Source organism: Nomascus leucogenys, chromosome 2, assembly GCF_006542625.1.
Source record: "Nomascus leucogenys isolate Asia chromosome 2, Asia_NLE_v1, whole genome shotgun sequence".
In the NCBI taxonomy this organism is placed as follows: domain Eukaryota; kingdom Metazoa; phylum Chordata; class Mammalia; order Primates; family Hylobatidae; genus Nomascus; species Nomascus leucogenys.
This window is the reverse complement of record NC_044382.1, coordinates 83,919,702-83,942,631: the sequence shown is the minus strand read 5'-3', so window position 1 is coordinate 83,942,631 and position 22,930 is coordinate 83,919,702. Positions and strand designations below refer to the sequence as shown.

Genomic DNA, 22,930 nt, shown 5'->3' with positions numbered 1-22,930 from the left:
CACCACACCCAGCTACTTTTTTCATTTTTATTTTTGTACAGACAGGGTCTTGCTATGTTGCCCAGGCTGGTCTCGAACTCCCGGGCTCAAGCAATCCTCCTGCCTCTGTCTCCCAAAGTGCTTGGTTTATGGGTGTGAGCACTGTGCCCAGCCCTGATTCTTAAGGTCTATTTTTTCTTGGACTCCCCCATTCGAAGCACCCACTACCTTCAGAGAGGAAAGAGGGGAGAGGATTATCTTATTACTCCAATTATTCTTTACCTTATGAGTTTCTCAGATAATGTGATACAAACACAGCTTCTCAGCCAGCAGTACACGGTTCCATCTCTCCTCACTTCACAAGCTAATTTTCACCTCAAATACAGCAAAAGCCAGAATATGAAGCTGACATAGGGAGATGTTCAACCTGTCATGTCTCTTTTTGACCTGTACCTCAGGACCTTAGAAAAAATTCACATTAATGGAAATCACGTCTGCCTCTCTTTTCAGCCAGGGTGTTATGTCCAAGGGTTTACTGAAGCCACAGCCACACACTGCACTCTAGGAAGACCAAGGGGCTCACCAATTGGGAACACTCCAGTGAAAAGCCTCAGGCTGCCGGTCTGAACTGCATCTTCCCCACCTCAACAAATAAAGGCATCATATTTAAGGCGTCTAGAGACGCAGGAGCAACAGCCAGCAGCTTTTTTGAATACTGCATACTGCTTGCTTTAAATAGGAATTCAACTGCTTAAAACACAAGGACTCATGGCCAGTGTTACACCTCTTGAGATGTTTTACCACTGTTCACTTGATGACAGAATGACTTTTAACTTGGAGGGCTGAAGCACATACCTTGTCAAAGAGGGTAAGAGATACAGACAATAAAGGTCCTCCATCTCTTTAGAGCCACCAGAGACAATGAACTTTGTTTCACATGACTGCGAGAAAGGCCAACACTAAAGTCCTCAACGGGGCCCCCAAAGCCAGAGGTACTTGCTGAGAAAGCAAATGGCAGATTCCACCTCCACTGGCCGGCAGACCCACACATTCTGCTTAACCATGTGAAACAGCCAGCTCTTACTCTGCCCACCCCCAGTCCCAGTTATGAGATTTGGGGTAGAGAGAGAATAGCAACATCGGTGACTTTTCTAGGAGGCTGTTTTATAAAAACAGAGCTTCCAATTTTAGGCCTAAAATTGAAAAGAAAAATAGCCAGAAATAGAAGTCTGTTTTAACACAATATATTGAAAATTACAAGTTTAAACACTGGTAGCTGGAGACGGGGTATCACACTACCACATGACTTCTCAGTGAATCATAAAAAATAGTACCGGCTTGTTTAACAGTGATCGTCCACCAGTGACAGAATTAAAATGATGGAAAACCAAACTGATACCCCTCTTGTGTTTGTTTCAGCAGTGGCAGGACTGACACAAATGAATTGCAGTAGCAATCTACAAGACAGAAACACTGATAAACCTTTTTTGAGGCTGGTCAAAGAAGAAATGTTTGAAACCCTGAATATGACTCATTTTTCAGAAGTCAGTTTAACAGGAGAAAAAAAATCTCTAAACTATTAATAAATCACTAACTGAAATATTTCTGGATTCTAACATCCAATCTTGATTAGCATACCTTTGTATCAAAGCAAAAGCCAAATGCAGGCATTTAACAAGTCACTACCCTTTCAGTTAGGAGAATCGCTAACTGGTGGAACTAGATGAGAACAACAAAAATTAATCTTCAGGCATAGATGGATACTGTCATGATAATAAGATAATAACGACCTCCCCAAAGGATTTCTGGGTATCATAAATTATATAACAAATCCACTTCTGCCAGGCAGCCAAGATTAACTCCTTTTCACCCAGGTTACGACTCGGTATTGCCAATGGGCTTATTGAAGTGGAAGTCTCATTATACACCACTGCTCAGCAAAAGGCACAGTCATCTTTCTCAATGCAAATCAGTTTGCTGACGCCAAGTATTCACTGTAAGAGAAGTCAACCTAATAATCTTAAAAACAACTTTGACACTTGTTTCTTCCAGACCAAAAACATATTTTAAGAATCAGAAAAGAAAATGTTTCATAATTTCTCCCTCCCAGTAAGTCCTTCTCACTGAATTTAAGTGCCTAAGATGACATTTTATTATAATATACTTTATTATGTCTATTGTGCATCCAAGGCTTAAATGCATTATACATTATATATTCCCTTGGGACAAAAACATTCACGGCTTCCAAGCAAACAGTCAAATATAAAAAGTACATAGAAGAGAAAGGCTGTTGTCAGTTTAGTGACAGCATCTTAGACTGCAAGGTCCAAGAAGACAGGGAATGTGTACGATGACACAAAAAGGGTCAACTTGGCATAATGCTAAGGCTCACACCTGCAGACCCAGCACTTTGGGAGACCAAGGCAGGAGGACTGCTTGAGCCCAGTAGTTCGAGACCAGCTTGGGCAACATAGGGAGACCCAATCTCTACAAAAACACAAATAAAAAAATTAGCCAGCCTTGGTGGTACATGTCTGTGGTCCCAGCTACTTGGGAGACTGAGATAGGAGGATCCCTTGGGCCCAGGGGGCTGAGACTGCAGTGAGCAGTGATCATGTGATCATGCCTGGGTACTCCAGCCTGGGTGACAGAGTAAGAACCTGTCTCCAAAAAAAAAAAAAGAAAGAAAGAAAATGGCTAACTGGCATCTAAGAGATACTTTCTAAAGAATCAAATGGAAAATAAGCACCTACTATGTCCCTAGTGCACTGCACAAATCTACCTAAATGCAGAGTACTACCACTTTTACATAATAACGTCCACAAATAGTTTTCCAAGGTTTACTACGTACCAGGCATCATTCTCAAAACATTTTTACACATATCAACTAATAAAACAATCCAACACTCCAATAATAATACCCTAGGAGGTAGTAAGCAGTAGAGCCAAAATTCAGACTCTTAAATTAAGGATGCTTTTCGAAGCTATTTTTTTTTAAGCCTGAAGGTTTAAATTGCTTCTTTCAAAACAGCATACTCCAATAGAGTGGTTTTTTGTTTGCTTTGGTGTGCTAAGTCTTTGAGTCATTGAGAAATGAGAGTTTGGACTATACAAGTAGTTTTCAAACTTTAACTGCAACCTTCAGTGAGAAATATATTTTATATCCTTACCCAATGCACACATATAAATCCATGTACAACTTAAAGAAAAGTTCCATGAATATTTAACCTTTTAAATATTTACCCAAGCCTGGGCAACACGGCGATACTCTGTCTCTACAAAAATACTTAAAAAAATTAAGCAGGTGTGATGATGCACACCTCTAGTCCCAGCTAGTCCGGAGGCTGAGGGGAGAGAATTGCTTGAGCCCAGGAGTTTGAGGTTACAGTGACCGATGAGTGCGCCACTGCACTCCAGCCTGGGTGACAGAGCAAGACCCTGTCTCAAAAATAAATAATCTACTCAATATTTACACTTACTTCTATGATGCGCTGATTTTGCACTATTTCTTTTTTTTTTCCATTTTGTTTTTAATTGTTGGTTATAACCCACCAATGAGATATGACCCATAGCTTGGAACTCTCAACCAAGCTTGATAAAGGTTCCCTCCATCACCTTTATTGTGCCTGAAACAACGTGAGGCCTTTTACAGTCATGATAGCATTTACTCTCCACAGCTGCTCTCGGAGGTTCCTATGGCTATCCCTATTTTACAGATGAGGAAATAAGCTCAGAACTAAAGCAGCTTATGCAAGGCCCTAGCCTGTGACAGAGACAGAGGAAACTCACCAAACTGCTCCCCTAATTTCCAAGCATCCTTTCAGTCAGGTGGGGAAATGTGTTTACTTTTTTATTTTATTTTATTTTTGAGACGGAATCTCACTCTGTCACATGTGCTGGAGTGCAGTGGTGCAATCTTGGCTCACTGCAACTTCTGCCTCCCAGGTTCAAGCTATTCTCTTGCCTCAGCCTCCCAAGTAGCCAGGATTACAGGCGCATGCTACCACGCCCAGCTAATTCTTGGATTTTTAGTTGAGACGGGGTTTTGCCATGTTGGTCAGGCTGGTCTCAAACTCCTGACCTTGTGACCTGCCCGCCTCGGCCTCCCAAAGTACTGGGATTACAGGCATGAGCCACCGTGCCCGGCCTAGTCTTATACACCCTGTTACCACTGCTCAGAATCCCTCGCCATTCCTTTCTCTAGTCTTGCTCTTTCATGCTTTATGCTGGGATTTTACTTCCCACAGGACTCCTTCCTGACTGAGAGCCTCTCTGTCCCTGAGCACCTTCATTTATAACACTGCAATTTTTTTTCTTTTTTTTGAGATGGAGTTTTGCTTTTGTCGCCCAGGCTGGAATGCAATGGTGCAATCTCGGCTCACCAAAACCTCTGCCTCCTGGGTTCAAGCAATTCTCCTGCCTCAGCCTCCCAAGTAGCTGGGATTACAGGCATGTGCCATCACACTCTGCTAATTTTGTATTTTTTTTTTTTTTTAGTAGAGATGGGGTATCTCCATGTTGGTCACGCTGGTCTCGAACTCCTGACCTCAGGTGATCCGCCCACCTCAGCCTCACAAAGTGCTGGGATTATAGGCGTGAGCCACCACGCCCGGCCAGCACTGCTATTTTTACGGCACTGGTTTTACAACATTTTCTAATTGTCACTATCTTATGTCCCAACCAGACAATAAGGTCCTTAAGAGCAAGATCTACAATAGGCACTAAAAATTATTGGAACAAGTAGCTGGCAACATATAAACACATTTCTTCTTCCTGAAATACGTTGTGTCCAATCCTAGAGTCAGTCTTTCAGAAAAATTCAGAATACATACGCTTCATTTTGAATACAACCATGAAAGCATTACATTTTGGAGGCCAAAATTTTTTAGCTTACAAAACTGGTTTTTAGTTTCGGAAGTACCCTATGAATGATCCACATTCTGTCTGAGAACGCCAGTCTTTTGCTCATAGATTTCTAACTTGAAAATAACAGTCTGGGCCGGGCGCGGTGGCTCACGCTTGTAATCCCAGCACTTTGGGAGGCCGAGGCGGGCGGATCACGAGGTCAGGAGATCGAGACCACGGTGAAACCCCGTCTCTACTAAAAATACAAAAAAAATTAGCCTGGCGTGGTGGCGGGCGCCTGTAGTCCCAGCTACTCGGAGAGGCTGAGGCAGGAGAATGGCGTGAACCCAGGAGGCGGAGCTTGCAGTGAGCCGAGATCGCGCCACTGCACTCCAGCCTGGGCGACAGAGCAAGACTCCGTCTCAAAAAAAAAAAAAAAAAAAAAAGAAAATACCAGTCTGGTTCTTCTTAAGGAGAAAGTATCTTGTACAGGTTGAGTATCCCTTATCCCAAATGCTTGGGACCAGAAGTGTTCTGGATTTTGAACTTCAGATTTTAGAATATTAACATTGTACTTACCAGTAGAGCATCCCTAATACAAAAATCTGAAATCTGAAATTCTTCAATGAGCATTTCCTTTGGGCCTCATGTCAGGGATCAAAAGTTCTGAATTTTGGAGCATTTCAGATTTCAGAATTTCAGTAACTTCAGTACTTTAAAAATGTGTCTTTGAAAGTTTTGTTCTGGCCGGACGCAGTGGCTCACACCTGTAATCCCAGCACTTTGGGAGGCCGATACGGACGGATCACGAGGTCAGGAGATCGAGACCATCCTGGTCGAGACCATCCTGGCTAACATGGTGAAACCCCGTCTCTACTAAAAATGCAAAACATTTAGCTGGGCATGGTGGCGGGCGCCTGTAGTCCCAGCTACTCGGGAGGCTGGGGGAGGAGAATGGCGTGAACCCGGGAGGCGGAGCTTGCAGTGAGCTGAGGTAGCGCCACTACACTCCAGCCTGGGTGACAGAGTGCCACTCCACCTCAAAAAAAAAAAAGTTTTGTTCTGTTAAACTGCTATCATAATTGAAAATTCTTTGTATCAGAAGTATTAAATACTGGAGATCTTTAGAACTTTCCGTTGAGTGAATCAATTGAAGTACTATATGCAAAGGGTAAATATGCAAATCAGAAAGCGGAGGAGCTTAGGCCAAACTGCTCAGAGGGAAGGAAAAACAGGTTTCCTTCCAAATGGGGAAAACGCAACTGGAAAGATTTTTACCTGTTGCATAACTTTTTATTATCTCTTTCTGCTAGGCCAATCAACAGTTGAGAGCTGTGAACCTGGAAAAGCAAATGCTCTGATAAATTAAGCAACTCCAGCTCTTTGAGTAGGAAAGTTTTAAAGTCAGAGTCAAAGATTAAGTCTTCAATTAAACACTTTTATTTTTTTACTTGAAGTTGCCATGAATGTTCAAGTTTCTAACATCCTAAAAGGGCTTTATTTTAGGAGTGAAAAGATTCTGGATAAATCGAAAGGCTATTCTACCATGAGAAGACCACGGTAAGTGGTGTTGGAAACATGTAAGAATGGCTTGCAAAGGTACTGACCTCTGCCACTATGTTGTACATCTTTCCTTCTGACCCTGTTATATGTTAAGTTTTTAAATGTGTGGTCTCGAATGCTCATACTTCTTATGGAGATTATACGACCATGGAGATAATCATCTGTATGACTAGGAAAGAACAGTCTTCTTTCATGTGGCTCTCATCTTTAAAAGCCCAACTGCTCAGCTACCCACAAAAGATCTTAACCAAGACAAACTGATCCAATGGCAATTTCCCAAGAAGAGAAGAAAACAAACAGCCCCACTCTAGCTTTGCAAAACCTGGTCTGCAAACCAAGGGCGAATGTCACAACTCGGCCCCTCCCCTTTCAGAATGTATCCAGACTCATCAGCCATTGCCTACACATAATGACTAACTTCCATACCACAGGAAATAGGCTGTCCTAGAAACCTGACATCTACAAGTAAGGTGGTCTTATAATTGTATATCCAAGGAGTTGCTTGGTTTGAACTCAAAATCTGCTCAAAGGATGCTTGCTGCGTGTCATCAATTAGATCTTAGTGGGAAGGCAGACTTGTAATCCTGCAAAACACAGCCTTCAGTAAAAGGCTTTTTCCCCCTTGCCAATGTGCCCAATGACACAGGTCACGACACCTCTCTAGAGACAAGACAGTAAGAATGACAAAATCAAAATTTACAAAGTATGAGGAATTGAAGCACAGATCCCACCTCAGTTGGGAAACATTTGAGAGTTTCTCATTATGAAGTCATGTAGAAACCTTGTATTAAATAAATGAAGTTCGAGGTTGCAGGGAACCATGATTAGGCTACTGCACTCAGCCTGGGCAACAGAGTAAGACCCCATCTCAAAATAAATAAATAAAATAAATTAGGAGAATAATCTTGGGCTATATCACTGCCACCATTTTGCTTTTTTTTTTTTTTTTTTTTTTTTGAGGCGGAGTCTGGCTCTGTCACCAGGCTGGAGTGCAATGGCACGATCTTGGCTCTCTGCAACCTCTGCCTCCCGGGTTCAAGCAATTCTCCTGCCTCAGCCTCCTAAGTAGCTGGGACTACGGGCACCCGCCACCATACCCGGCTAATTTTTGTATTTTTAGTAGAGACATGGTTTCACCATGTTGGCCAGGATGGTCTCCATCTCTTGACCTCGTGATTCCGCCCGCCTCAGCCTCCCAAAAGTGCTGGGATTACAGGCGTGAGCCACTGCACCCGGCATTTTGCTCTATTTTAACCTAATCTTCACTAGTAACACTTGGCACAGGGAGCTATCAGACTTGGATCCATCTTTATAGCAATTTTTTAAAACTAAAATCTTAAACACTAAATAACTTATTACAAGGAGCTATACCAGATCCATGGCCCTTTACAATGTGTTAACTCAGAACAAGATCACTTGCAAACACAGACCAACACCCAACTGTAGATAATGAAAGATGACAGTGTAAAGATACACAGAAAATGTCTAGGGACTACAGGTAATTAAGGCTTAAAAAAAAAAAAAACCCACCATAAACTACATCTGAAAGCAGCTTTCTCGGCTTCTATTGCTTAATAGAGATTTCCGTTTTATTCTGGGTTTTACTGAAAAAGCAAGTGCCTCCCACAGTAGTTGGTATCATTTCTACCACTACTCGTTTCCCTTCTCAAGACCCCACTATGTTGAATTATGAGCAATAGACAAAGTGAAATGAGATTTTAAATACTGCCTGCCTCAATGTTTAACATCATTTTAGGGCACATGTCCCACTGTCCCTTTAAAACAGTCACCAGGAAGAAGTAATCTACACGTCAGCTCTTGAGATGGGACACAGCCTTGAATCCATGCACTGGCTTGGGTTCAAGAAGCAATTAGGCTTTTTCTCCTACCCCAACAGAACAAGTCAGACCCTAACTTTACTTCTAACATGGGGAGTCCCAACAGCAAACAATGAGGAACCGAGGAGCAATCCAGGTAGCCGGGAAACTGCTAAAGGTGAAAGAGGAAACAATATTATTCATTTTTTCATTAAAAAAAAAAAGGCCACCAATACTAAAGGCTATGATATTTTAAATTCTACATAATCTACTTGTGGGTATTTTTGTCACAAATGCAAAAAAAGAAATTTGTCAATTTGCTTGAGTTAGTCAAGTCTTTATTTTTTTGCCTGAGACTTCTGAAGGCAAGTCTTTAAGTCCTGAAATCTGGACCTGCTCCGCAGTGGCCATCACAACAAAGACTTCATTAAATAAGGTGTGGCGCTGCACTAGAGTTACTGAGTCTTGGAACCTACAAACTTCAGCCATTCATATCGCATCTTTACCATCCCATCTACTGTTCACCTAATATTTTTCTTAAAAGCTTTTTAAAAAACTGCATCTACTGTTAAATAAAAATGATAGAAGGCCATGGTTCTGGACTAAGCTCCTGCACTAGGCTCCAAGAGACCAGACTAAAAATCAAAATGGGGTCTCATTCATGCCCAAACTAAGTTTGTTATCTGACCTTCCCAGAAACCAGGAGAAAGAGATAACATCCAACTTCCCAAACTCCATGTTTAAATCTTCAACTGGCATGATAATGAAGTTCCCTAGTTTTAATCCTTACACACACACACACACACACACACACACACACACACACACACGCACACAAAAGTCTGAAGTAATCTAATGTTAACTCTTCAGTTATTTCTCTATTGTTCTGTTTCCCTGTCCTGCCTTACAAGAAAAGCAGCTTTGAAAGGACTGATACACTCTTTGTTCTTTGCTTCTGCTTTCTTCAGCCCTTCTGTCTATAAAGCCAACTCCTGCTTAGCATATCTAAACACTTATTCTATATTATGGAATGAAACATTGCCCAATTCTAGAATTGCAATACAGCCAGTTGAGATCTGGAAACTAAATTGGTTGCAATTTTGTCTTTGACATGACTTTAGTATCATCCTAAGCACTACTGTCCATGAATTCACAGGTGTGATATGATAGTTATGTTTTCATTCATACACATTAAAAAACAGAACTAGTAGGCTGGGCGCTGTGGCTCACACCTGTAATCCCAGCACTTTGGGAGGCCAAGGAGGGTGGGTTGCCCGAGGTAAGGAGTTCAAGACCAGCCTGGCCAACATGGTGAAATCCTGTCTCTACTAAAAATACAAAAATTAGCAGGGCGTGGCGGCGGGCGCCTATAATCCCAGCTACTTGGGAGGCTGAGGCAGGAGAATCACTTGAACCCAGGAGGCAGAGGTTGCAGTGAGCCAAGATAGCGCCACTGCACTCCAGCCTGGGAGACAGAGCGAGATTCCATCTCAAAAAGTAGGTAAATACAATAAAAAACAGAACTAGTAAATGAAAGGTATTCATCATGTACCACCAAAAATCATCTTACGCACCATCAGCGGTAAAAAAACACGTGAGTATTCATTTCAGCAACACATAAATTACAAGTGTAACCAAAGCCACCTTTGAGAAACAGTGATTTAGTCCTAAATCCTTTATGTCATAGTTAAAGAAATAGACTGAGAAGGGATGTGATCTGCCCAAGGAAAAGCAGCAATGGTGGCAGAGTCTAGACTAGAACTAAGAACTTAGTCCAATGGTAGTCCCACTACAGTAGACTGTCTTGGTTGTTGAGCTACAGGAAGAATTAGAGACCCGGCCTCAGAGGAGTTCACCAACAAGTAAACTCTAAGCAGTCAGGAAGCCCTTTCACATGTGGATCTGGGCTTTTCACTTTATCTGAGACTCTGTCAAACATTATCTAGACTGGCTGAAATAAATCTATTTCTTTTCCCAAAGTCTAATGTGGTTTTGCCCAACTCACTGAACCTCAAGGCATACAGTCAGAGATAAAAATGTCTCCTGGATCAGTTTCCCAATTTTTGATCCAACAGTATCCTAGCCCCTGTCCCCATTGCTAGACTCATACAGGCTCTATAGGGTTTCAGGAGGAAGATTTTCCATCTCTGGGTTTTAGGCCAGCTTTGGAAACATGCTGGAAGTTTCCATTACAGAGTCACTAGTGTATTTCCCAGATACCCAGAGGACAGGTTTTATTTTCAAATGATAGATAACTTGTGTCTACTGTGTGCCTAGCAATCTTTTTATACACTGTCCCATAAACTGACTATAAGAGGAGGTAAAATGATATACATGATGCTTGACTCCTTGGGAGTTAGCTGCCATTCCAGGTGGGCATAGCAATGGATACCATGTAGCCAATAATAGCTAATGTTATTAAATGTTTGTTTTTATGCCCAGCACTGTGCCATGTCCTTCGAATGTACTATCTTATTGAATCCTCACAACCATTTACTGTGATTACCCTCACTCCATACATGAGGAAGTTGAGGCTTAGAGAGAGAAGAAGTGGCTCATCCAAGGTCAAGTGGCAAGTTGGTGATAAAGTTCAGACTCAAACACAGACTGACTCTAGAGCCTATGCTCTCTTAACCAAGGCACTATGTACATCTATTTTTTGTTTGTTTTGAGACAGGGTCTCACTTTGTCACCCCGAATGGAGTGCAGTGACATGATCACAGCTTACTACAGCCTCAACTTTCTGGGCTAGGGTGATTCTCCTCAGTCTCCCAAGTAGCTGGGACCACAGGCGGGCACCACCACGCCTGGCTACCTTTTGTATTTTCTGTAGAGACAGGGTTTCACCATGTTGCCCAGGCTAGTCTTGAACTGGTGGGCTTAAGTGATCTTCCCTGGCTAGGCCTCTTAAAGTGCTAGGACTACAGGCATGAGCCACCATGCCTGACCCATTATGTATATCTTAATCTTTTTAAAAGTCATATTAAAAAGTAACATGGGCCGGGTGCCATGGCTCACGCCTGTAATCCCAGCACTTTGGGAGGCCGAGGCAGGTGGATCATTTGAGGTCAGGAGTTCGAGACCAGCCTGGCCAACAAAATGAAACCCCGTTTCTTCTAAAAATATAAAAATTAGCCAGGGCCAGGCACAGTGGCTCACTCTATAATCCCAGCACTTTGGGAGGCCAAGGTGGGCAGATCACTTGAGGTCAGGAATTCCAGACCAGTCTGGCCAATATAGTGAAACCCCATCTCTACTAAAAACACAAAAATTAGCCGGGCGTGGTGGCACATGCCTGTAATTCCAGCTACTTGGGAGACTGAGGCAGAACTGCTTGAGCCCAGGAGGCAGAGGTTGCAGTGAGCCAAGATCGCACCACTGCACTCCAGCCTAGGTGACAAAGTGAGACTCCATCTCAAGAAAAAAAAAAAAAAAAAAAAAAAAAATTAGCCAGGTGTAGTGGCATGTGCCTGTAATCCCAACTACTCGGGAAGCTGAGGTAGGAGAATCGCTTGAACCTGGGAGGGAGAGGTTGCAGTGAGTCGAGATCGTGCCACCGCACTCCAGACTGGGCAACAGAGTGAAAAAAACAAAAGGTAACATGAAATCTGTATTATAAAGTAAGCTTGTTTCTTGAGTGAGATTCTGTCTCAAAAAAAAAAAAGTAACATGAAATCTGTATTATAAAGTAAGCTGGTTTCTTGAATTAGGGAAGTCTAGACCTAATGTACCTTTGAAATTCAAGAATACTGACTATTCTGGGAATGCCATTTCATACTTATTGAAGGAGGAATTTGCTGCTTATAATCTAAAGCTAATCAATTTGCAGTATCTGGTGTGTCAAGAAATGACAATTGTTAATTATCATTTAAATCAACTTTAGGTACCCCTATTCCATTACTACTTACAAGATACAACACTGGAGTACTAATGGAGCATAAGAAAAATGTATTTGGTCTTTGTCCCTGGTTCCTGCCAGAGATCCTAAAACCCTTGGAATTTTGTCTTTTATTATTCATGAAGAGCCCTCTGGACCACAGGCCAGAGTTTATGCTAACACGGTGATTTCACCATGGGCCCTTATAGTTTCCAGTGAAGGGCTAGCCAAGCCAGAAAGACCAAGCACATGATTAGACTTCAAAGCCCTACTTTCTGAGCTTTGGGGAGGGGAGGGGTGGCTACTAGAGACAGAGTTCAATCACCAATGGTCAATGATCATGCCTGTGTAATGAAACCTCAATCAGAACTCCGAAACAACGAGGCTGGGAGAGCTTCCGGGTTGGTAAAAGCATTTATGAGCTACGAGTGGCACATCAGAAGGGGCATGGAAGCTCTGCACCCCCCAACTCATACCTTGCCCTATGCGTCTCTTCCATTCAGCTGTTCCTGAGTTATAAATAAATCCTTTGTAACAAAACTGTAATCCTAAATATCATGCTTTCCTGAGTTCTGTGACTCATGCTAGCAAATTATCAAACCTGGGACAGGGAGTCATGGGAACCTCCAAATTTATAGTCTGCTGGGCAGAAGTTCAGGTAACGTACGAATACCCAATACCTGCAGCTGGCATCTGAAGTGGGGCAATTTTGAGGGAATGAGTAAGTAATATGTGGGATCTGAGGTTCTGGGGGCCCACACCTGTAATCCCAGCACTTTGAGGGCCAAGGCAAGAGGATCGCTTGAGGCAGTTTGAGACCAGCCTGGGCAACAAACAAGACCCCATCTCTACAAAAAAAAATCTTTTTTAACTAGCCAGCCACGGAGGCATGTGCCTCTGGTCCTAGCTACTTAGGAGGCTGAGGTGGGGAGATCACTTGAGCCCCAGAGTTTGAAATGACAGTGAGCTATGATAGCACCACTGCACTCTAGCCTGGGCGACAGGGCGAGACCCTGTCTCTATAAACAAAAAATGAAATAAACAGGTGGGGTCTGTGCTAACTCCACACAGTAACAGAATTAAACTGCTGGACACCCAATTGCTGCCCAAGAACTGTTGGAATGATATAATTAATAACCTCATTAAGAGGTCCACACTAAAACTAACCATTCTGATGCTCAGAAGCCACTTCCCTGCTTGATCTAATCATTAAATCTACACCTGTCACCAATTCAGAGCACTGCTTGCAGGTTGGCACTAGTAGGAAATCAGGTCCTATGGACAGATCACAGCACCTGGTCAAATTTTTTTTTGTTTTTTTTAAAGAAGAAAGACTAATTTGGCCTGCCAAAGAGAACGTGGATGTTGTAGAAATGTGAAGTAAAGAATGATTTTTTTTTTTTTTTTTGAGACAGAGTCTCATTCTATCGCCCAGGCTGAAGTGCTACGGCGCGATCTTGGCTCACTGCAATCTCTGCTGCCCAGGTTCAAGCGATTCTCCTGCCTCAGCCTCCTGAACAGCTAGGATTACAGGCGCCTGCCACCATGCCCGGATAATTTTTGTATTTTTAGTAGAGATGGGGTTTCACCATCTTGGCCAGGCTGGTCTTGAACTCCTGACCTCATGATCCACCCACCTCGGCCTCCCAAAGTGCTGGGATTACCGGAGTGAGCCACCATACCTGGCCGATTTTCTTTAATTAGTTTTTTTCACATTACAGTTCCCACAAGACAATCATTAATTACCTCAGTAATTGACATGTAACTGTTCCGTTTGGATAGCAAACATTGTTAAATGTCAAGAGCCACTACCCAGTGTTCTCTAACCCCACACTCTAACGGATACAAATAATTACAATCCCTACTTTACCAACTTCTGATTTGTCAAAATAAAGCCCTAAGAGACAGGGATGGAGGTGGGGGAAATTGGCCAGCAGTCCGTAAAGATGATTGGTCTCCAAGATGGGAAGTTAAGTTGTCAGAGAGGAGGACGTGTAGGGTAGCTGGCCTTTGAGGGGGCACAGTGGTGATGGTGGTGGGTGTGGCGTGGGGAGAAATGCCCATCAGTGGTCTAGCTGGGACCAGAGATAACTCCTGATTATGGCTGATGAGTGCATCTTGGAGACCAATTTGGCCAAACCAGCCACTGTGTCCCTGTACTCATCCCTCTTAGGCAGAAATATGCTTTCCAGTTGGGAAAGAGAGGACTTGTGATCAGAGCCCTGGCCAGGGCCAGTACACTGCCCAACTCCGGAGGACCCTGTCCCCTCCTTGTGAACGGCATTCCCTGGAGTTGGGCAATCTTGTGGGCCTGCTCCTTCCCTACCCTCTGTCCCCATTAAGTGCACTGTTAGTATTTTGCACCCTCTCCCAGCTAGACCACTGATGGGCTTTTCTCCCCAGTCCACAATACCACCAACCACTGTGTCCTCTCAAAGGCCAGCTACCCTACACAAGCTCGTCTCCGACAACTGAACCTCCCATCTTAGTGCTCTGGAAGTCTTTAGGCTTTTCTCTTTCATAAAAAGTTAGGAAACTCTCAAGCAGAATGCTCCTCACCATGGGCATGAGATACACCAACTGTTTTGAGTAAATGACTGAACAAGTGACTATTTCAAAGAATAACTAAATTTCTAAGAGAAAAAGAACCTGACAACATTCTCAAAAGTAGACACAGAGCATTCACTCTATCACTCCTCACTCTCTAATTCCACTTACTGAGAAGGAAGAAAATGTCACAACTGGGAAAAACACCTCCTCAGAGGGCCTGAGACTTCCAGTGTGCCCCTAGATGCTGTCTCGTAGGACCCATACTGCTAGAGTCCCGGCACCCTCACTGTAATGGTATTATTCACCTCACCCTCGTGTTTAAAGAACACTTACTAGGCAAGTCATCAGGTAGACATAAAGCAACTATTTAATTGAAGGCCAATTTGCTTTACAGATATTTTTAAAAAATAAGGAATGCATGTCCATGGTGGTTATTTCCACAGAGCTGTTCAGAAGCTGTTCTGTCCATGGATCCACCTGGATTCTCGTCTTCAGATTCCAGGGCAGATCACAGGAAATGGAAGTCTGGTTTAGCATTTTGCACAGGTGTTCAAGAGCAGGCCCACTTGCTTATCTGAAAACCTGACACTGCACTGACCATTTCAGGGTTTGGTTTGCCGGGGGAAAGAAGAAAACTTACAGGGATAATGCCTCAACTCCTATTTGAATGTAATATGGTCACTTTCAGAACTATTCTGAAGAAAAAAGGCCAGCTCTCTATTAAGTATCCACAACCACTACTAAAACTAAGAAGCCTCCCATCCCACTACCCATTAATAACTTCACTTCACATATGCTTCACTATGAGTCTTCTTTGAAAGATGAAAAGTTTGTGACAAACTGTTTGAGTACAGAACCCAAGAACACAGAGTCCAAACACCAAGGATTCAATTAAACTTTATCGGGTGCCTACACCAACTTGTTTGAGAGATGCAGTGCAACAGAGAGAACAAGAATTAGTGCAGAGAAGGCCTGATTCTAGCCCTGCTGCTGCCTAGAGCTTGCTCTGTAACTTTAAGTATTTACTCACTTTTTTTTTTTTTTTTTTTTTTAATGAGACAGGGTCTCACTCTGTCACCAAGGCTACAGTGCAGTGGTGCGATCTCAGCTCACTGCAGCCTGACCTTCTGGGCTCAAGCGATCCTGCTGCCTCAGCCTCCCGAGCAGGTGACACTACAGGTGCATACCACCACGCCCAGCTCCTTTTCCTTATTTCTTGTAAAATGGGGTCTCACTGTGCTGCCCAGACTGGTCTCAAACTCCTGGGTTCAAGAGATTCTCCCGTCTCAGCCTCCCAAAGTACTGGGATTACATGCATGCAGTGCACTACCATGCCTGGCCTACTCGTTTTTCTTGATTTCTGTTTTCCCACTGAAAATAACCACTTTTCAACCTGTTTTCAGCCTCAGAACATTTTATTCAACTAGAATCTTATAGGGTAGCCCAATATAACAGAATATTACAGTAACTTTTCACAGACTGAAGTAGTAACATGAAACAGAAGGAAAACAGCAAAACCCCCTCATCCCTGCCACAAGCATACTTCAACAATGGCGGAGAAGGCTCCTCAAAGCCCAGCTTGAAATAAACACCAGATATGCTAAGATTCTGCAAGGGTCTGACTTTTTCCTGCTTCTCCTAAACTTCAGGAAGGGGAATTAACAGCATTCAAAGTAGTAATGCTATGACCTGAGACTCGTTCAGAATCAAAATTAAAGGACATATACTAATCCACTTTAAGCAAACACTGCATACAGTTCAAACCCATCACGAATGATAGAGAGCTAAAAGCTGTAACCCAACTCTGCTGCTTGTGTGAAAACAATCTGCTACTAAAATAAAGTGGCAGGCCAGGTGTGGTGGCTCACGCCTGTAATCCCAGCACTTTGGGAGGCCGAGGCAGGCAGATCACTTGAGGTGAGGAGTTCGAGACCAGCTTGGGCAACACAGCAAAACCCCATCTCTATTAAAAATACAATAAATTAGTGGTGAATGGTGGTGCAGGCCTGTAGTCCCAGCTACTCAGAAGGGCTGAGACAGGAGGATCGCTTGGGCCTGGGAGGTCGAGGCTGCCGTGAGCCTTGATCATGCCACTGCATTCCAGCCTGGGCCACAGTGAGACTCTGTCTCAAAACATAAATGAATACATAATAAATCAAAAAGGGGCAGGTGTTTTCAACACTTTCTCTTGGGCAAAGAGGGGCAGTGGCTCCGAGATGCTAAGCAGTCTCAAAAATGAAGAGTCCCACACTACACACTGCTGCTATCTGAGATCCTTAGTCAGTCATCAGACCTGGTATGAATCTGCAGGCCCAAGTGACAGAATTATTTCTAGTCACCACGTCCTGCGGTTGAGCCCTCCAGCAGAGCAGGGCACAAAAGGATCAGGGATGATGCTTCCCAACACTATGCAATCCAAGCTTCTGTGTGGCAATTCAATCCCAAGCCCAACAACATAGTACAGCTCAAAGGACACTCTTGAACAAGGTCAAGCCCTCAGGAAGGTAGGAGGAGTCATCGACATGTCTGCCTTTGCATGCAACCAGGCTGGTATCCAGGCTCTGGGCACAGGTGACTTATTTTGCCACAAGAGCTAATCACCACCTCCAGATGGATTTACTAAGCTTCCCTATTCTGATGTATGGTATTTAAAGAAGGTCTCATTTGCACACATCTTAAAAAAAATGATTTCCCTATCTGCCATTCTCTTCTTTCAACATATCACAACTTCAAAGAATAAGAGTTTGAGCCACTTCCAATCTTTTCTCTCATTTTCAGTGCAGTTGGCCATCTCTATCAACAGGTTCTACACTGGCAGATTCGACCAACTATGGGTCGAAAATATTTGGAAAAAAAATACCTAATAACAATACAACAATAAAAAATAATATGAATTTTTAAAAATACAGTATAGCAACTACTTACATACCACTTCCATTGTATTTGGCTGTTGTTTTTGAGATGGGGTCTTGCTCTGTCACCTAGGCTGGAGTGCAGCAGCTCCATCACGGCTCACTACAGCCTCAACTTCCTGGGTTCAAGCAATTCTCCTGCCTTAGCCACCCCAGTAGCTGGGACTACAGGCACGCACCACCATGCCTGGCTAAGTTTTTTAAATTTTTTGTAGAGACAGGGCCTGACTATCTTGCGTAGGCTGGACTTGAACTCCTGGCCTCCAAGCAATCCTCCCACATAATAAAACAAAAAGGGGGCAGATATTTGTAGCAGCCTCCTAATGTGCTGGGATTACAGGAATGAGCCACCACACCCAACCTGTATTAGGCATTATAAGTAATCTGGAAATGCCTCCTGAGTAGCTGGGACTACAGATGTGTATCACCGCCACTCCCTGCACCTTCCCATATACTACCACTTTATATGAGTCTTGATCATTTGTGAATTTGGTATCCAAGGGGTCCAAAACCAATCCCCCAGGATACCAAGGGGATGTAAATATGTTACGCTCTAGTTTGTAATTATTCACTAATTAAACGGTCAAGTTCTGTGGTAATCTCTTCTCACCACCCAAAAGAATAGGATTCACCATCATCTAGCAACACGGACATAAGAACTAGTGAAACTAGATTTGAACGGAAAGACACTAACTCAGTTAACCCTGGTCCATTGTGCAAAGAGCTCCAGAACAGTCTCAACATTTAGGGAGAACCGATTCTGGTTCACTGGCATCAACATCTATAAACAGACACAAAGAGATAATTTTAAGTTATCAAGACCCGGGAAAACAGGAGTTACCACATCATTACCATTGTTTCAATCTAAGTTACCACTTCTTCACCTCAAAACAACTGGCAGCTAGTGCACAATTAAATGTCCTTACTACAGCACATAGAGACAGTCCCAGACTACTTCAAGTACTTACACAACCATTCTGTTTTTCACTTCCAGTATTCATTCAATAAATTACATGAGATATTCAATACTTTATTATAAAATAGGCTTGTTAGATGCATTTGCCCAACTGCAGGTTAATGTTCTTGGCATGTTTAAGGTAGGCTAGGCTAAGCTATGAGTAGGTGAGGTATATTAAATGCATTTTTTTACTTAAAATATTTTCAACGTATGATGGGGTTATCAAAGGTAACCCCACTGTAAATCAAAGAGCATCTGTATACCAAAACAGTAGCAAAATCTGATTACCTTTAAGTCGTGTAATGCAATGTAAAACCACTTACCCACAACTCCAATAGCAAGTGGCATCAACTGGCTTTCTAGGCTGCCCACCTTTCAGAAGAGTTTGTCCAAAAGCCTGCAAAGTGTAAGAAACAAATCCACTGGTACCCTAAATTAAAAGGCCAGCTCAGCTCCAAAAATCCAATCCACTTAAATTTGTGGATTCTTCCCCCAAACATAATTAGTAGCCGGTGTAGGAGTCAATGGCTTCTCCTTGTGTTCAAGTCCCCTCCTACCCACCCGCCCCCTTTCAAAAATTAGAAAAGAGCCACCAGTCTCCAAACTGGCTGATGAAACTTCAGCCTACAGGACATTTTCATACTTGAGTTACAATAAACCATTGAAATGAAAATGAAGTGGAGAGCTTGGTAACCCATTGGATAGAGCATTTTATGCCCAGCATCAGCATATAAGTTAAGTCCAAAACCTTTAACCTGGGCCAAAGCCAAATAATTAAATTAACAAATCTCACTACCAATTCTCTATTCCTTTGAGATACTATAGTATGAAGAGTAGAAGTTGTTTGCCTATTCCTAGCTGTTTACTTTAGTCATTTGCTTGCTAACTAAAAGACATTCTGTTTGCAGTCAAATCAGAATTAGTAATTCAGTACCAGGATCTACCTCGTCCCCTTCATTACCCCCAGAACTGCCCAGAAAGCTCTGTTCAAGTTTTTGATAATCCTTCTACAGGTGCCACGAGAATACTAGAACCTAAAACAGGTGACAAGTCCTCAATTTCTGATTCGTTTTCCCCAAACACTAAAAGGTTTTATTTAGCATTTCTAATACTGAGTTTACTACAAATAGCCCAAGCAACATTTAAGTCTCTCAACTGCCTGGCTCAAAGAGCCAATTCACTCAAAGAACACACTAGTCACTGTTGTGGGATTCAGAAGAAGAAAAAAGCATATTCTGTTTCAGCCCAGTGTGACATGGCTCAAGAGGGCCAAATCAAGGAGTCTTGATTGGGCCTCTCAAGTGGACAATCTGGTCAAGGTGAAGCTGAAAAGCAGCACACCATTAGAGATGAATGCCCCCAGCAGAAGGCAAAAGTAGGTTACATTCCTTGGTTACATGCCAGCCCAAAGATGCCGACACAGTGGAATTGAGCCCCACAATGGTCATTTATCTAATGTAATCCACTGAGTGAACTTTTAGCACCAACCTACACCTCAGCTGAGTGTTATTAGTCATCAGAAGGACCAGACAAGAGTGGAACTATTGTAACATAAACTGCCTCCCTACAAAAGACAACTTGAAACTTAGATCCTGATGGTCATCTTGGTAGATGGACAAGGGCATATTATTAACACTTGCCCAATCCTTAAATTCATACAGAGCTGGAAACAAAGGAGGATTCGTATACTAGAACACATTCAGAGAACTTATTATGCAGTTTTAAATAGCAGTATATAAGACAAAATAAGGAAAGAGGTGTGCCCTCAATTGAACATCCTGCTGAAAATCTGAACACTCAGCTTGAGATTTATCTGCCAGAAAAGACCCAGGTGACCACTGCCTCTTCCTCTCCCACTCAGCAGAGTAACTTTATTATGATAGTCCAACAGTACCTGCAAAAACAGTAAGTGATAAGACCCTAGTTAAGGCAACAGAATTAATCAACAAGCAGCATCATTTTCTGCTTCCTACTCCTTCTGGCTCTTAATTTGTTTGCCTACCTATTCTGAGCCCCACATCCACCTCTCTGACCTTATCTCCAACTCTTCCCCGTGTTCACTAAGCTCTGGCTATTGCTCACCCAACCCATCCTCTTTCCACTACCTCCCACCTACCCTGACCCTTTCTTCCCATTCCTTGGAACTTGACAACCGCATTCCAGCCAGTTTCTGCACCAGCTGTTCCCTGAACCTGGAAGGATCTTCCCCTTATCTTTGGATGGCTGGCTCCTTCTTTATACTTAAAGCTCAACTTAAGTGTCACTTCCTCAGAAAGGTCCTCTTTGACTGCATCTACAGTTAAGACACTTTCAATCACATCACTCTTATTTTCTTCAGCGCTTAATCAAAATCTGGTTTACTGGGGTATATATTATGTCTCTGTCCCCAGCTCCCACTCCGATGTAAGCTCCATGAAAGGGTGAACCTTTTGCTTGTGTTCACCCGTGTACACCCAGTGCCTGAAACACTGGCTAGCACTTAGGAGTCAATAAATGCTTGTTGAATTAATGAACTGTGAACTTTTTATTCAATGGCAAACTAGGTTCCAAATCAGTTAAAGTGAGAACAGTAGTCATTCTCCTGTTGTATTTTTGTGAAACATCTAAACACGCTGTAACTGGTACAATCAAGGCATTAAATATTCTGTTTTTTAGGGCCTGAAAGCCCTGAATAGGACTTCCTAGCATCAGATCTTCCTAGCGCTATGCATATCAAGCTCAGTTATAGAAGGACAGGACTTACGGGCACTTTCTAATCAAAGGACTATGAAAATGTAGGCACTATCTCTTAAAGTTCTTCAGAAAACAGTTTCAGATTCTACAAAAGATTTCCGAAGAATGTATCAACACTAAAAGGAAAATCATAACACTTCACTCTGAAATCTGTCTGAGAGGCTAGAAGAGTGCTCCTTGATTTTTTTTTTTTAACCAACAGCATATCAACAAAGAAGCCTTCTTTCCATTCTTTGCTTCAAACAATTTTTTCACATCCGTTATTGGTTTGTATTCGCCCTTAAACCAAAACTAAACAGATCACATTGTCTCATTTAGGACCCCCTATACACAAAGAATCAACTACATAAAGATGAAAATCAGCACAAGCTGAATGTGTCACTGAAGATTTGTGTGGCACACATAAATGGAGAAAAACATAAAAGAGCTATTGTCCAATTGTAGAAACAAAAAAGTAATATCGGGTTTTCTGTTCTCTGAAGTGCATCATAAAAAGTGGGTGGAGAGAAACACAGAAATCCAGAATTAGCCTAGCAAATCATTTTGGGAAGAGCTGACAACATGTAAATTCCTCACACATAAAGTATTTCGAGCAAGAGACCTTGATTCCTGGGCTATGATGCCATTCAGGATTCCTTGCAAAGGCTCTGGAATTCCAGTATTCATAAAAGAAAATGCTCATAATAATCGGAGCGTATAACCCAGCGTGAGAGGTACTCCCAACGTGACAGCCTGTATGAAGTATTACAAAGCTCAGAGTTAAGATCTGGGATAGAGGCTGAACACCAAATTCAAAAGAGGTAACCAAGGCACTAAGTGCCATAAAGGAGGAAAGGGGAAGAAAAAAAAACCCACGATTGCCACTCAGCCACAGAAAATTGAAGTGGAAACCAGGGGTGTGCATGGGGGAGGATGAGGGGTGAGAAGTGCGGCGGGGGGGGAGGGTGGAGGAACAAACAATACATTTGTCACCCCGTCCCACTTCCTATAGAGGATACAGGCAAAGCCTCCAGCCCCATTACCTCGGACACAGATGGTTATCGTTTATAGCAAAGGTGCACAAAAAGGCCTTCAGGTCTGAGCCCCTTAATTCCAGGGCTGTTAATGATTAAAGACAACGATGGGGGTGGGGAGGGAAATGAGGGCGGAGGGAGCTGGGAGATTCACCCACCACCTCCCTCTAGGGCTCCTACCTCACAGCGCTCACCCAGGACAGAGGACCAGAGTCTGCACCCGCTCCAGGGCAGCTCCAACCCCATATCCCCAGGCCCTGGGTTGAGGGGTGCTGGCGGTGGGGAGGCAGGGACAGTAGGTAAGTTTTCTGAGCCCTGCGGCTGACACGCCACAGGCTCCCCTCACAGCCTCTTCTTTCAGAGGGACCAGTCCAGACAACGCGCTGACTTCCACTCCTCCCTTTCCACCCCTCTTTCTCGAAGGTACCCAACCCCCGCCCCTTCATCTCTCAATGCCCCCCCGCCTTTTCCTCAACTCCCCCCCCCCCAAAACTCACAGCTGCTCCAGAGGTTCCTCCAGTCAAACCCTTTCTGGAAACGACGGCGGCCCGGCGGGTCCAAACCACCTACCATCCCCGCTCGCGTTTCCAGGCTCCCTACCCCCGCCGCCGCCTCTTCTCCCACCACTGCCACCGCCTCCTCTTCATCTGCGGCCCACCGGCGGCGGCCGCCCCGAAGCCCCG

General features: G+C 43.3%; 1 protein-coding gene across 2 annotated transcripts in view; it reads right to left on the bottom strand.

Moving 5' to 3' along the window:
* The window catches only part of DCUN1D3 (defective in cullin neddylation 1 domain containing 3), a 51,691-nt gene extending 28,795 nt beyond the window's left edge, over positions 1-22,896 (bottom strand). The window contains exons 1-2 of one of the 2 annotated variants that reach the window (XM_030800058.1): positions 22,745-22,896; positions 18,825-18,898 (exon numbers count right to left, since the gene is read on the bottom strand). The gene's annotated coding sequence lies outside the window, so the exon portion shown is untranslated. The remainder of the gene's footprint in view (positions 1-18,824; positions 18,899-22,744) is intronic. The other variant, XM_003261456.4, reaches the window with a different exon arrangement.
* Between the last annotated feature and the right edge of the window lie 34 nt (positions 22,897-22,930).